This window comes from Megalobrama amblycephala, linkage group LG12, assembly GCF_018812025.1.
Source record: "Megalobrama amblycephala isolate DHTTF-2021 linkage group LG12, ASM1881202v1, whole genome shotgun sequence".
In the NCBI taxonomy this organism is placed as follows: Eukaryota; Metazoa; Chordata; class Actinopteri; order Cypriniformes; family Xenocyprididae; genus Megalobrama; species Megalobrama amblycephala.
The window spans coordinates 17659158-17672523 of NC_063055.1; positions in this window are offsets into that span (position 1 = coordinate 17659158).

The window sequence follows — 13366 nt, forward strand, 5'->3', positions numbered from 1 at the left end:
TTGGTTGCTAAAATCTAGATTCTGATCTAAAATGTTTGTTCAGTCAACTTAACATTGCTGTGTGAAACGCACACATTATTGTTGACATAATTAACTGTGCAGTGGATTCGTAGTTCCCAGCATGCTTTGCAAGGGACTGCATTAGGAGAGTAAATTTAGGGATTAAAGTGTTATTTTATGTGTTTTTCAGTAAAGGGAAAGATGTTGTTAGTTTATGTTAGTGTTTAATGTTCAGTTATGTTGGACATTTAGAGTAGTTTCTGTAATGTTTTTGAGTTTTTGTGGTTACCATCATGCAGAAGAGTGTCGCCTGTGTTTAGGCTGTGCGCGCTCATATACACATGCTTATAGGATGAAATTCCTGCTCTCAATTCAATTGAGTTTGTTCAATGAGTTATTTTTGAGTGCGTTTTGGGGTGAGGGGCTGCATTCTGATATGTTGTATCCTTTTTATTTAAATGATTATTCAAAACAAAAAATGTGTTCACCTTACGTAACCAACATAACATTATTAAGTAAACTGCATATATAAATATTATGTAACAGTGACATTCAAATGATTTGTATTTACTCAAAGAAAGTTTGTCAGCTTTATTTGAATTTCTTTTGTTCGTTCAACTAAATAGTTTTTTGTACAAATTACTCAATATTGGTGCGTGGAACCACTTGACATTTATTTTTTAAGTAAATCCAACAATTCATTTTTTTGAGTTTACAGCTAGTATTTATGAAAATGAATGAAAACATGAGAGCTGTAGTACTGACGTTCTTTTTGATGTTCTGATCTCATCTTTCTGGTCTGTCTGCGGTCAAAGGACACATCATTTTAAACTTTAAACAAGTCTTGCTGTTTTTCTGGTACATTCTGTTACATACTATTACGCTTAGTTACAGCATGTTACAGCTGTGAAAAAAATATTGCCTCTGTACTCTAAACAAGACTTCAATAAAAAGTAACTTGATTAGTTATTTTAAGTGAAAGGTTAGTTGATTCAGGCCATTTTACGATCAAAATTGTTTAACATCTCTTAATTTTTAATATATGCTCCTGCTTAAATATTACTTGTTTTCATTTACAATGAGGTCAGACAAAATATCTTTTATATATATATATATATATATATATTCATAAATAACTATGATAGCGTTACAGGCCCTAGGTACAGTTGGGTGTCTGTAGGAGAGAGAGCAAGAGATGATTAGGACTCAAGACGTCCTCTGTCGTTAATAAAAAGTTTCAGCGTCATTAAGACAAGCTCTGTAACTGTATTTGTAAATACATTGAAATAACTGTAACCATACAAATATCAGCTATGAATAACTAAAACAAAGTCTAACAACATACACACATGACTCTAACTCTTTCACAAACCAGACTGACCCCAGGTATGGATATCTCAAATACCCAATTCGCAATAGTTAGATATCTTGACTTTATCCGCATGTTTAGGGGCGCTACCGTTCTTGTCCTCATAAATTTTATGCTTCTTTCCCATTTTATTCACTTTTTTTTAAATACAGTGTTTTAACATGTACATTCTTTTTGTCTGTAATTGTAATTTTAAACGTATTTGTTTTCCATTACCGTTTTACCCATTACTGTTTCACCCATTCCATCTTGCCCGAAAATCAGTGTTTTCTACACATTTAGGTGTAATGCGATGTTGAAATTGCACTCTCGCTGTTCTCTGCATCTCTTTTTTCGTACCATTTAATTGATTTAATAAAAAGGTGGTGTAACCACACTCTTACTCATTTTATGTAGTCTACTGTATTATATTTTACCGTATAGAATGCGGAGCAAAGATCTTTGAAACATTGTAGCCTGTAAAACATTTTAATGACTTTAAACGCCATATATAGACGTTTTACCCTCCAGGGGTTAGACACAGAGGGTGTTCACATTCTCTCTAGTTAAAACCTACAGGCCCTACCTACTGAATAAGCTTTAGGAAACAGTCTGCAAATCTAGAATGGCTTACTCCACAAGTTCCTGAAACTTCTGTTGAAAGTTATATTAAAACGGAAAAAAATCTTCCTTACGCTCGGCAGAAAAAACACAGGATTCGTTTGACCAAGTTTTGTCATGAAGATGAAAATTTTGTGAAACAGGAATATCTGTTGGAACAAGACGATTCATGACCAACACCTCATTAAGTTGATGAAACCCCGTGAGGAATATGAAATGGACTTTTGGTCTAAAAGCAGCAACGTTTCGGACGATGAGTGGGACAGAGACTGCGCACTCCAGAGGACGACCCCTTCGAATGCTGTAGGTCTACAGAGAGTCTGTGTTTTGAGTGGAGCGACGTACCTGCGTTACGTACCATCTTTTAACAATAGACAAGTTGTTTAATTTGCGCTGAATTCATTTCAAGCGCTGCTAAATGTTTAATCAGTCATGGTGATGATATGTATTAAAATGGTAACGTGATATAGCAAAACCTGAACTGTGCAATGATATTGTAATGTATCATGTCCTTGCTTCTGTTTTGTGTTACATGCTATATGTGTAATTGTTTTTGTTTAATACTGATTGGATCCAATTTCCCTCGCCTCTAAGAATCTCTATGTTACAGACATTATGGTTTATACTAATTCTAGAATTTGTTTAAAGTAAATTTTTGAACAACATTAAAATAAGACCCTTATTGAATATACAGTATGTGCATTACGTTTACATTTTTACTTGAGATCATTTAATACGATGGTGTCAATAAAAGTCTTTAATACACTGTAAAAAATTACCGTGATTTTAACAGTAAAAGACTATAAAAATGCTGCGGTGAAAAACTGTCAATTGGTCCGTACTATATACGGTGAATAACTGTAATAGATCTAACAGTACATTTAATGTAATTTTACGGTAAAATACCGTTAAATTCACAGTTTTTGGATGTGAAAAATAACAATTCATTGTAAAATTTACAGTGAAAAACCGTAAATTGACATTCCCACAATTCCCTGCGTGACACTTCACATTTGATATATTTTCGTTGAAATAACTCTGTTTCTTCTTAGTTTTTCTCATTTTTTTCTAATCAGTTATGTACATTAGGGTTTTATGTTACATCTAATGTTGTTAAATTAATGTTTATTGCATTTAAAATTTCATGCATGTTACCATGATGGTGTTTAGTGTGTGTGTGAATGACACTGTGTGCACCTTCTATATGTTAATGTTGTCCTTCTCAGCTTGTGGAAAATCTGCTTGTGATGAACTTTGATTCATCATGTGACTCATCACCACTGTGTTTGGTGATTGTCAGTGTATTATAAAGGTACAAAACAGATATTAGTACTTCATTAGGTTGGTAAATTAACATTAATATCAGTTAATGAAATATGTTATTTTACCGTAAATTTAACAGATTTTTTTTTTACGTATTTTTTACGGTAAAATGAAATGTCTGCACAAAAAGTAATCTGCATGTTATGAATCTTATTGTGAACCATTCATAAGTGCTTGTTTTTTATTTTGTTTGTTTTTGACTTTTTTTTAATCAAAATATCTGGATTGAGTGAAATGAGTGAGTAAACTTCTCTCTGGTGATATATGCAGGACTTTTACATATTGCTATTTCTGTTGCACATTGTGTCGTTAATTATATATCATTATTTATGACTTCCTGACGATAACCCCTGTACAACCCGCACACATGGGGCAAGGGCGGCCCCAATTGGCTGTCCAGATAAAAACCGTGCTGAGCTTCACGTATAGCAAGCATCCTGGGTTTCCTAACCGATCTGTGTGAGGGAGCTGCTGCCGCAACCTATCGACAACTGTACCATAGCAGACTGCTGTTCTACTGCAACATCTCTTTGATTAAGGAGCATTGTCTGGTTGTTACATGGACCGCCAAAAATCAACTTTCCTGATTGTCTGAGCCTGAGACTTCTTTGACTCACATTTTGGGGGGATCAGACCCAAAAACCTGAAACTTCAAACCATTAATAAACTGTGTAAACTGTTGGACAATCGTGTTTTAAGGACTCGCCCACGGGATATTGAAGAAAGTTTATATCAAAGACAAAGTTTATACCGTGCACCAAGTTGAGCTCTGAAAATCCATCTTCATTGCAGAGGATTTCTGAAATGTCTACACAAAATCTGAGGGAGAATGACCCGCCTTTGAGTTCTGATGAGGCCGTGCACCGACACCCCGCGTGCCAGTGTGCCATGGGCAATGAGTGCCCTCTAAAAGGGATCTTGGACTGTATGTTTAAAGATTATTTCAGAGGACCGATGGTTGACCTGATGCACAGGATCATCGAAGACGTGTGCAATCAGGCTAACGATGATGATGATGATGATGATGATGATGATGATTGTACGGAGGAAACCAAACGTGTAACAAATCTCAAAAAGAGATGGATGTCGTAAGAGACCTATCAAGTTCATGGAATTCTGATGTGACAAGCATGTGTGTTTACACCAAAGAACCAATCTGTGTAATAATAAGAAAAGTTCTGGATGTGATGTCTGAATGTACCGAAGAGTTAGGAGTTACTGACATCGTATGTATGTGTACAATTGTAACAGATGTTTGTGTCTCACTGCGTTCAAACAATGCTGATGATACCACCATCGGCGAAATTGTCAAAATGCTGGTCAATCATGTCCTAGACCGAAACATGATAGCATGCAGAGATTTTCTTTTATGGTTAGACCACCTGTAATTTCATGATGACTGTTTTACTTATGTATGCATTTCTTCAATGTATGTTCAACAACTTTGAAATAAAAGTTTGAATCACTTGTTGTTATTTACGACCATGTCTGAGCTCATTAAAAATGGTAATACAAAGTCTCTAACCCCTGGAGGGTAAAACGTCTATATATGGCGTTTAAAGTCATTAAAATGTTTTACAGGCTACAATGTTTCAAAGATCTTTGCTCCGCATTCTATACGGTAAAATATAATACAGTAGACTACATAAAATGAGTAAGAGTGTGGTTACACCACCTTTTTATTAAATCAATTAAATGGTACGAAAAAAGAGATGCAGAGAACAGCGAGAGTGCAATTTCAACATCGCATTACACCTAAATGTGTAGAAAACACTGATTTTCGGGCAAGATGGAATGGGTGAAACAGTAATGGGTAAAACGGTAATGGAAAACAAATACGTTTAAAATTACAATTACAGACAAAAAGAATGTACATGTTAAAACACTGTATTTAAAAAAAAAGTGAATAAAATGGGAAAGAAGCATAAAATTTATGAGGACAAGAACGGTAGCGCCCCTAAACATGCGGATAAAGTCAAGATATCTAACTATTGCGAATTGGGTATTTGAGATATCCATACCTGGGGTCAGTCTGGTTTGTGAAAGAGTTAGAGTCATGTGTGTATGTTGTTAGACTTTGTTTTAGTTATTCATAGCTGATATTTGTATGGTTACAGTTATTTCAATGTATTTACAAATACAGTTACAGAGCTTGTCTTAATGACGCTGAAACTTTTTATTAACGACAGAGGACGTCTTGAGTCCTAATCATCTCTTGCTCTCTCTCCTACAGACACCCAACTGTACCTAGGGCCTGTAACGCTATCATAGTTATTTATGAATATATATATATATATATATATATAAAAGATATTTTGTCTGACCTCATTGTAAATGAAAACAAGTAATATTTAAGCAGGAGCATATATTAAAAATTAAGAGATGTTAAACAATTTTGATCGTAAAATGGCCTGAATCAACTAACCTTTCACTTAAAATAACTAATCAAGTTACTTTTTATTGAAGTCTTGTTTAGAGTACAGAGGCAATATTTTTTTCACAGCTGTAACATGCTGTAACTAAGCGTAATAGTATGTAACAGAATGTACCAGAAAAACAGCAAGACTTGTTTAAAGTTTAAAATGATGTGTCCTTTGACCGCAGACAGACCAGAAAGATGAGATCAGAACATCAAAAAGAACGTCAGTACTACAGCTCTCATGTTTTCATTCATTTTCATAAATACTAGCTGTAAACTCAAAAAAATGAATTGTTGGATTTACTTAAAAAATAAATGTCAAGTGGTTCCACGCACCAATATTGAGTAATTTGTACAAAAAACTATTTAGTTGAACGAACAAAAGAAATTCAAATAAAGCTGACAAACTTTCTTTGAGTAAATACAAATCATTTGAATGTCACTGTTACATAATATTTATATATGCAGTTTACTTAATAATGTTATGTTGGTTACGTAAGGTGAACACATTTTTTGTTTTGAATAATCATTTAAATAAAAAGGATACAACATATCAGAATGCAGCCCCTCACCCCAAAACGCACTCAAAAATAACTCATTGAACAAACTCAATTGAATTGAGAGCAGGAATTTCATCCTATAAGCATGTGTATATGAGCGCGCACAGCCTAAACACAGGCGACACTCTTCTGCATGATGGTAACCACAAAAACTCAAAAACATTACAGAAACTACTCTAAATGTCCAACATAACTGAACATTAAACACTAACATAAACTAACAACATCTTTCCCTTTACTGAAAAACACATAAAATAACACTTTAATCCCTAAATTTACTCTCCTAATGCAGTCCCTTGCAAAGCATGCTGGGAACTACGAATCCACTGCACAGTTAATTATGTCAACAATAATGTGTGCGTTTCACACAGCAATGTTAAGTTGACTGAACAAACACTTACTAAGTAAAGCTGACAATACTCAATTTTAGTAGAAACAACGCAGTTAAATTACGTTCATGTAGTTACATGAGTTTTTTAAGTAATGTGAACAAGGGTGGTTTGAGTGAAACAGTGAAAGTTCATTTTTGACCAAACTCAGAGAGCAGTCTTCATCTAAAACTGTATTTTAACAAAATTAACAAATGATAAATTAACCAAAATTGGAAGCAGGGTGATAGACTGAGAGTGGGAAAAAATGGCATTTACAATCTTTTGCAATAGATCAGAAGAGAGCTTTTCTGTATTATGTTTACATTATAGCTAATTGTATCTTATATGTCGTACACACATGGTAAATTATATAATACCTGTATACTGATTGTTTGAATTTCTTCTTTACAAGGGTATGCAATGCTATAGTTCTCAAATGAGCTTGCATTACAACAGCGTGGCATAGACTCTAACAAAAATCTATACTATAATATTTGCACGTATTCTTTAATGTTAGGCTGGGGTGTTGAAAGAAATGATTCGTTAAACACTTTAAACAGAATTGGTTTTGTCAAAGGTTCAGTCATACATCTAAAAGATGCTTAAATGAATGGCCTGTGTTCATCACACATGTGACGAATTGCAAAAACTTACACTGACAGCAGCCCGAGAGGAGTATTCGGCTAAAAACATATACAGACCGATGAATAAAATGCTATCAGCGATCTTGTTAGTCTTTATAATGTGACTAAGACCAGTGAAGGGGGTAAAAATGCCTATCACAATAAATCAAGAGTGGACTTCTGCATGCAGTATGACACTTTTCTTACATGATGTCGCTGCTTTCTTAGTTACTAGGCCTCTTGAATTTAGATGTGCTAATTTATTGTGTTCACTCAATTTGTACAAAATTGTACAAAGATGTTGTTTGAGATGTATCTATAACTTTTACTACAGTGTGTAACTTTGTTTACCCATCTCAAACTGGATGAAATCATAGCTTTCAGTGCAATGGTTAGATATGTCTCAGTCGTAATCGTTTCAAGCGCAAACAGCCAGATTTACTTTTCGTGTCAATGCTTCACGCTAATTGCACTACAAGATCTATCAATTTATTTTCTTTGTAACCGAGCCCTTTGAATTTCTGAAAATATCATTTCTGTATAAAATATTCTCATTGATTTGTGTCTTTGCATTGTGTCTTTGGCTTTTATCTGTAGGGGCATAGGCAATGTCAGTAAGCTATATTCAATAGTAAGCTATATTCAGTAAACTATATTCAATATTCAAATTGTTATAAACAGTTTAGACACCCTTGTACACTGGTACAACTATTTAATGTCATGTTGGTTGCTAAAATCTAGATTCTGATCTAAAGCATTACTAAAACCTTTTCAGAAAATGGTGTGCAGATATTGTATAATACATGTTGAAAAATACGTGCTGAATACAAGTGAAAATGCCATATTCTTTTTTGTTTAATATGAAGCTTCATCCGAATGCTTGTATCGCATGATTATCATGTCTGAAACTTTAAAAAATAAGTCCTGTTCCAACACCACTGGGGAAAATCATTTTTGCCTAAATGCATGTCAAAAGAAAAAAATAATCTGGTTTAGTTGTATTTTAAAATCACCCCTTTTTCTTAAAATATTGTATCAAACGTATTTGGTAGCGTGATTCTCTTGTTTCATCATGGATTAACTTTATATTTATCAGGCCAATAAAAGTATCATGAGCCTAGAAATAACAACCGCAAATTTTATAAAGTAAAAATTGTGTCAGAACACATGAAGATACGCTTGCTTTTAACTTTTTATTTAAACTTTAAAACAATATTATCTTTTTTTTTTTTTTTTTTTTTTAACTATTGGTAAAACTATCGTACATATCTTACATAGTAATGTGTCTTTGTCATGAGCCTTTGGCTATCCTTAATGGTTTCATTGTGTGAGGAACTGTTTGTAATCCCTATTTGTTAAAAACATCGCAGTAAAAATATTTGCCAACATTATTGTTTTGTTTTATAATCTTTTTACTGGATATTTACTAGGAATTGAAACTTTATAGAAATAAGAAAAGTAAATAATATAGATCGAAGAGGCTTAAAAAATATAAGTTTACATGTGAGGTTTTTAATATTTAACAGCAAAGATATTTTCAAGTACAGAGTCTGATGTGGACATTGTCATGTAGGGGATTTGGCCTGATCTTTGGTTTTTAAGCACAATTAAATATTCTCAAGAGACCCACTGATCCTGATGTCTCTGAAAGATGTGTAGATTCACTCGATTGAAAAATGCTGTTTTGTAAATAACACAGTTGAAATAAATGACTACTTGTAGGGTGTTTAACACCCATGCAAAATTGTTGGGGGTCAAGGGGCATGTGTCCTGCTAGTGTCATCTCCCCCAAAGGATGCTCAAGAGGTGGTAACATACAGGCTCAGCACAGAGAAGTGACTGATCTGTAAATCACCTCATCAGCCTATATCCTGAGGCCATCATTAATGATTGTTGAGGATCCCTCTCTGAAAATGCACAGTGATCTTCTTAAAGATGCAACTTAAGCTAAATAAGAGCAAAGTTGAGTCCTCATTTGTACAGGGACGTGCAAGTTGCATCTGCGAGTCGTCAAACACACAGATACTTTCATGTTTGTATTTTTTAATTCAATTCAAATTAAATATTTCTAGTTAACACTCTGTTTTTAACAAGCTGTTTCCTCAAAAACTTAACCCTAACCCTTCTGATTGAATCTTTGAGAAATAAGATCTAAGATGACTATGTACAGATGTTGTTTAATAAAAAGTATACTTTAGGTTAAATTTAAGCAAATAATTTCTACCATTGGCATCGGATGTTATCCCGATACTGTAGACTTTTAAGAACAATATTTGATTATTTATTAAATCTTTAAAGATTTAATTTAAACAATATTTTAATTTAAAAAGACTATTTTAAAACTTTTAAGAATGAATTAAGTGCAAAACATTCACTCAGGAATAGAGTTAGCGGTCTTAACTGTGACAGAGACTCATCTGCCTGACTCCACCCTCCCATCTCTCATTCACACCGGAGTTTGTTCCTGGGAGGATCTGGGGGTGTTTTATGAATTATTTTATTTTATTAATGCTTTTTGTTTTATTTTTACTCATTTATTTTCATTGCAAAAGGACCTACTTTGGCACTCTGAAAATAAACAGTTGCCTATTGTATTGGGATGTTTGTGGTAACAAACCATAAACATTTTCGGCATCCTTAAACAGACAACCATTGTATTGGGATGTTTGTGGTAACAAACCATAAACATTTTCGGCATCCTTAAACAGACAACCATTGTATTGGGATTATTGTTCTAAAAAGCCATAAACATTTTGGGCATTCTTAAATAGTCACTAATTGTATTGGGATTAATATGAGGTGGTCTATTGGAACGATGTGTTATCCTGTTCTGTGAAAAGGTTTTTACACCATGATGTGTGTGTGTGTGTGTGTGTGTGTGTGTGTGTGTGTGTGTGTGTGAGAGCGAGAGAGCGAGAGAGAGAGAGAGAGAGAGAGAGAGAGGCGGATTATAAGTATTAAAACTTCATGATGTTTAAAGGAATTACATTTCCTGATCCCTGGAAATGTAAGATATTATTATTTTCATCCAGCTAAAACTATATTATTATTTAGTAAGATGTGTAAGATATTTTTTATATTTTCATCTAGCTAAAACTATATTATTTAGTAAGATGTTTGATTATTATTATTCAGTGTAATGTGTGTAAATCTCATCCCTAATGTTCATCCCTAATAGGGTATGTCCAACACATAGAGACTTTATATCTGGAATCATTTTAAATCAAATCACTCAATATTCCTAGCTCATTTTTAAACATACAGAGATTTATTTTAAGCATCACCCTTATAGGAAGATTTATTAAAACTTTAAAGATTTTTAAGAACATATTTAAACATTTTGAACATTTTCTCTGGAAAAGGTAACAGACTAAGTGTCCCATAGAATGCAGCATGGCCCATTGTTGTCACTGCCTGGCTGGGTGTGAGCTGCTCACTTGGAAAGACCGAGAGAGAGTGGGAGAGGGATTGGATTGTTCCAATGTTGTTCATTATTCAGTTTAATATATTATATATAAATATATTTTCATTTATTTTAAATAGATCTGTATTACGTGTGTGACGAGAAAGAGAGAAAGAGAGAGAGAGAGAGAGAGAGAGAGAGAGAGAGAGCGTATATTGCATTGACCCTATTGGTAAAATATTATTTTTTCTCATTTTTGCAGAATGTCTGAACCTCTATTTATATAACCCTGTGACGGAATGCGACACCCCCGAAATATCTGGTCAAACAACCGGGTCAAACGATCATTCACTCCCGGAGCTCACGGGTCAACATCCAGATGGACAAACACAAACAACATTACATTCATCCTAATATCCGGAGGTCATAGGTCAATGACATCGGGGTCAAAGGTTGTGTTGACACAGTCCGGAAACGGAAGGACAAAAGGTCACACCTGTCAAGTCATCAATCAAAGGGGCCATAAATCACTTTTTGACACATGTCCCAGGGTAATCACTACTCATGAAATTTGTTAATTTCCCAAATGTTTTTTAAATGTAAATTGCTTCTTTTTTTTTCAGAGACATGGACTTGTGTTGAGTGCATGTGCACATGCAACATGATGTGCGGCTACAGCTAGGATGCAATACCTGTACATACCTGGAGAAAGCTCTCGGTTAGCATTGCCATTCATCTCACCTGGCAGAGGACAATCACCCCTAGATGTAAGTGACTTAAAGCCTGCCATCTTTACTCATGACCATTCAGTTGTGAGCCAATCACTATGGGTGTGACGAAACAGTTATGTCATGAGACAAGATAAGACACGAGATTGAGTTCATGAGAATGAGATGAGATTTTTAAACACAATATTTTTAAGAAATCCTTATCTGCAGGTGAGTTTGAAATATTCTAACTAATCATCTTGTAATGAATGTCATTTCAGTTCTACTTTCTGAGTACGAACTATCATATGCAGTAGAAGACAACAACACTCAAGCACTGTAAAAGGTTTTGCCACTTCTACAGGCTTCTCTCCTGTATGATTTCATGAGTCTCTTAGAACTGGACATGATTTATGAGCTTCTACAACTTTTGACCTCCTAACTGAAATCCTTTCCACAAATTGATCATAGAAATAAAAACAGTATAAGTAAAAACAAATAACACAGTTTTCTCTTAGTCTTCTTAAGTGCAAACAATAAGTACAACCATAAAGTACTCTCTCAAAATTCAAAGTGCAAATAGAGGCCACATTTTTCTTCAAGCATGGTACAGAGCTAAGAGATTGTTACAACTATAGCTTTCATATTGGGAGATATTTGCATCAGGGAGCTGCTTTCAAAATGCGGGGTATTGAAATCGCGTTTGAATGCACGCTCGTGTTTTTACTTTCGCAAATGTGCATACTCTGTGAATAGGGAGCGACAGTACTGAGCACGCATTTTACAAGATCAGACATTTGTCAGACGCTTAGGCTCAGGGCTGGATTTCCCGATAACGTTGTCTCTTAGCGTGCTACGGAGACTCTAAAGGTAGACCTTAACTGAAGATATACCATTTCTAGGCGTGTTCCCCGAACTATACCTTAGGAGGTTGCTTAAGGTATATCTTCCTAAGTGCAACGTTACCAGGTGCTGTCCATGGCGGCGGTGCTGAATTGGTTGATATCGATGGCTCGAGAATCAATAATTCACTCTATACAGGGGCTGCTTCACTGCATTGTGTGAGAAATCAGTGTTCTTTATAAAAAGAAGCACTTCAGAAGTAGATATTGCATTTATCAGGACTCATGGGATGATATAAAAGTAATCCAAATTGCAAACTAAATCTATATTGTAATTTATCTATATTCTGGGGGTGCGGAGCCCCCATCAGCGTGAGTTTAAGGCGACCGTTATTTTAGAACAAAGTTTTAATTCCTTGGAGACGCGTCATGCAGCTGACAGACATGTAGGTATCACGTTTATATTGTTTTTTCATTTGTTTTTTATTCAAAATATTCACAAACTTGTTAACTATATCATGAATTTTATGATAGGCCATTCCGCTTGTAAAATATGTGGAAGTGAATTTCCTCACTACTAAATAGGACTGGGCAATATGGCAAAAATGTAATCTTGATAATTTTTTCCCATATTGATTGATAACGATATATATTTCGATATATAAATTGTTAATGCTGCCAGCTTTAAAAGAGTATCCCAACTATGACTGAAGCCACACAAATTTGAAGGTTTATTAATTACATTTTAAAGTATAGTTTATTAACAAAAACAGATTAAATATTTGAGTAAGACAACTTACTAACTTAGTGTGTGACTTTTAATACACCGGGACTCTTATTTTGATCCTTCAGATTCTTACAACTGTCTAAAACATTTTAAATAAAGGCCATACAGTAGACATTGTCATAATTCATTAACTTGAGTTCATTAGCAATCGTTTGGCATAAATCTGCGCTTTTCATTAATTGAGAATCACTTTGAAGCAGACTGAAGCACTGTTGCGTGAGTAGTCAGAATGCTCAACAGTGTCACAGTGTGACACTGCAACATGCAGCGCTTTTTGTGAAATATCCCCCGCATCTCTGCAGTGCACATGGGAATGTCAGCGGGAGTAAACAGTTCTGACGCACACATAACAAGCAGGTACG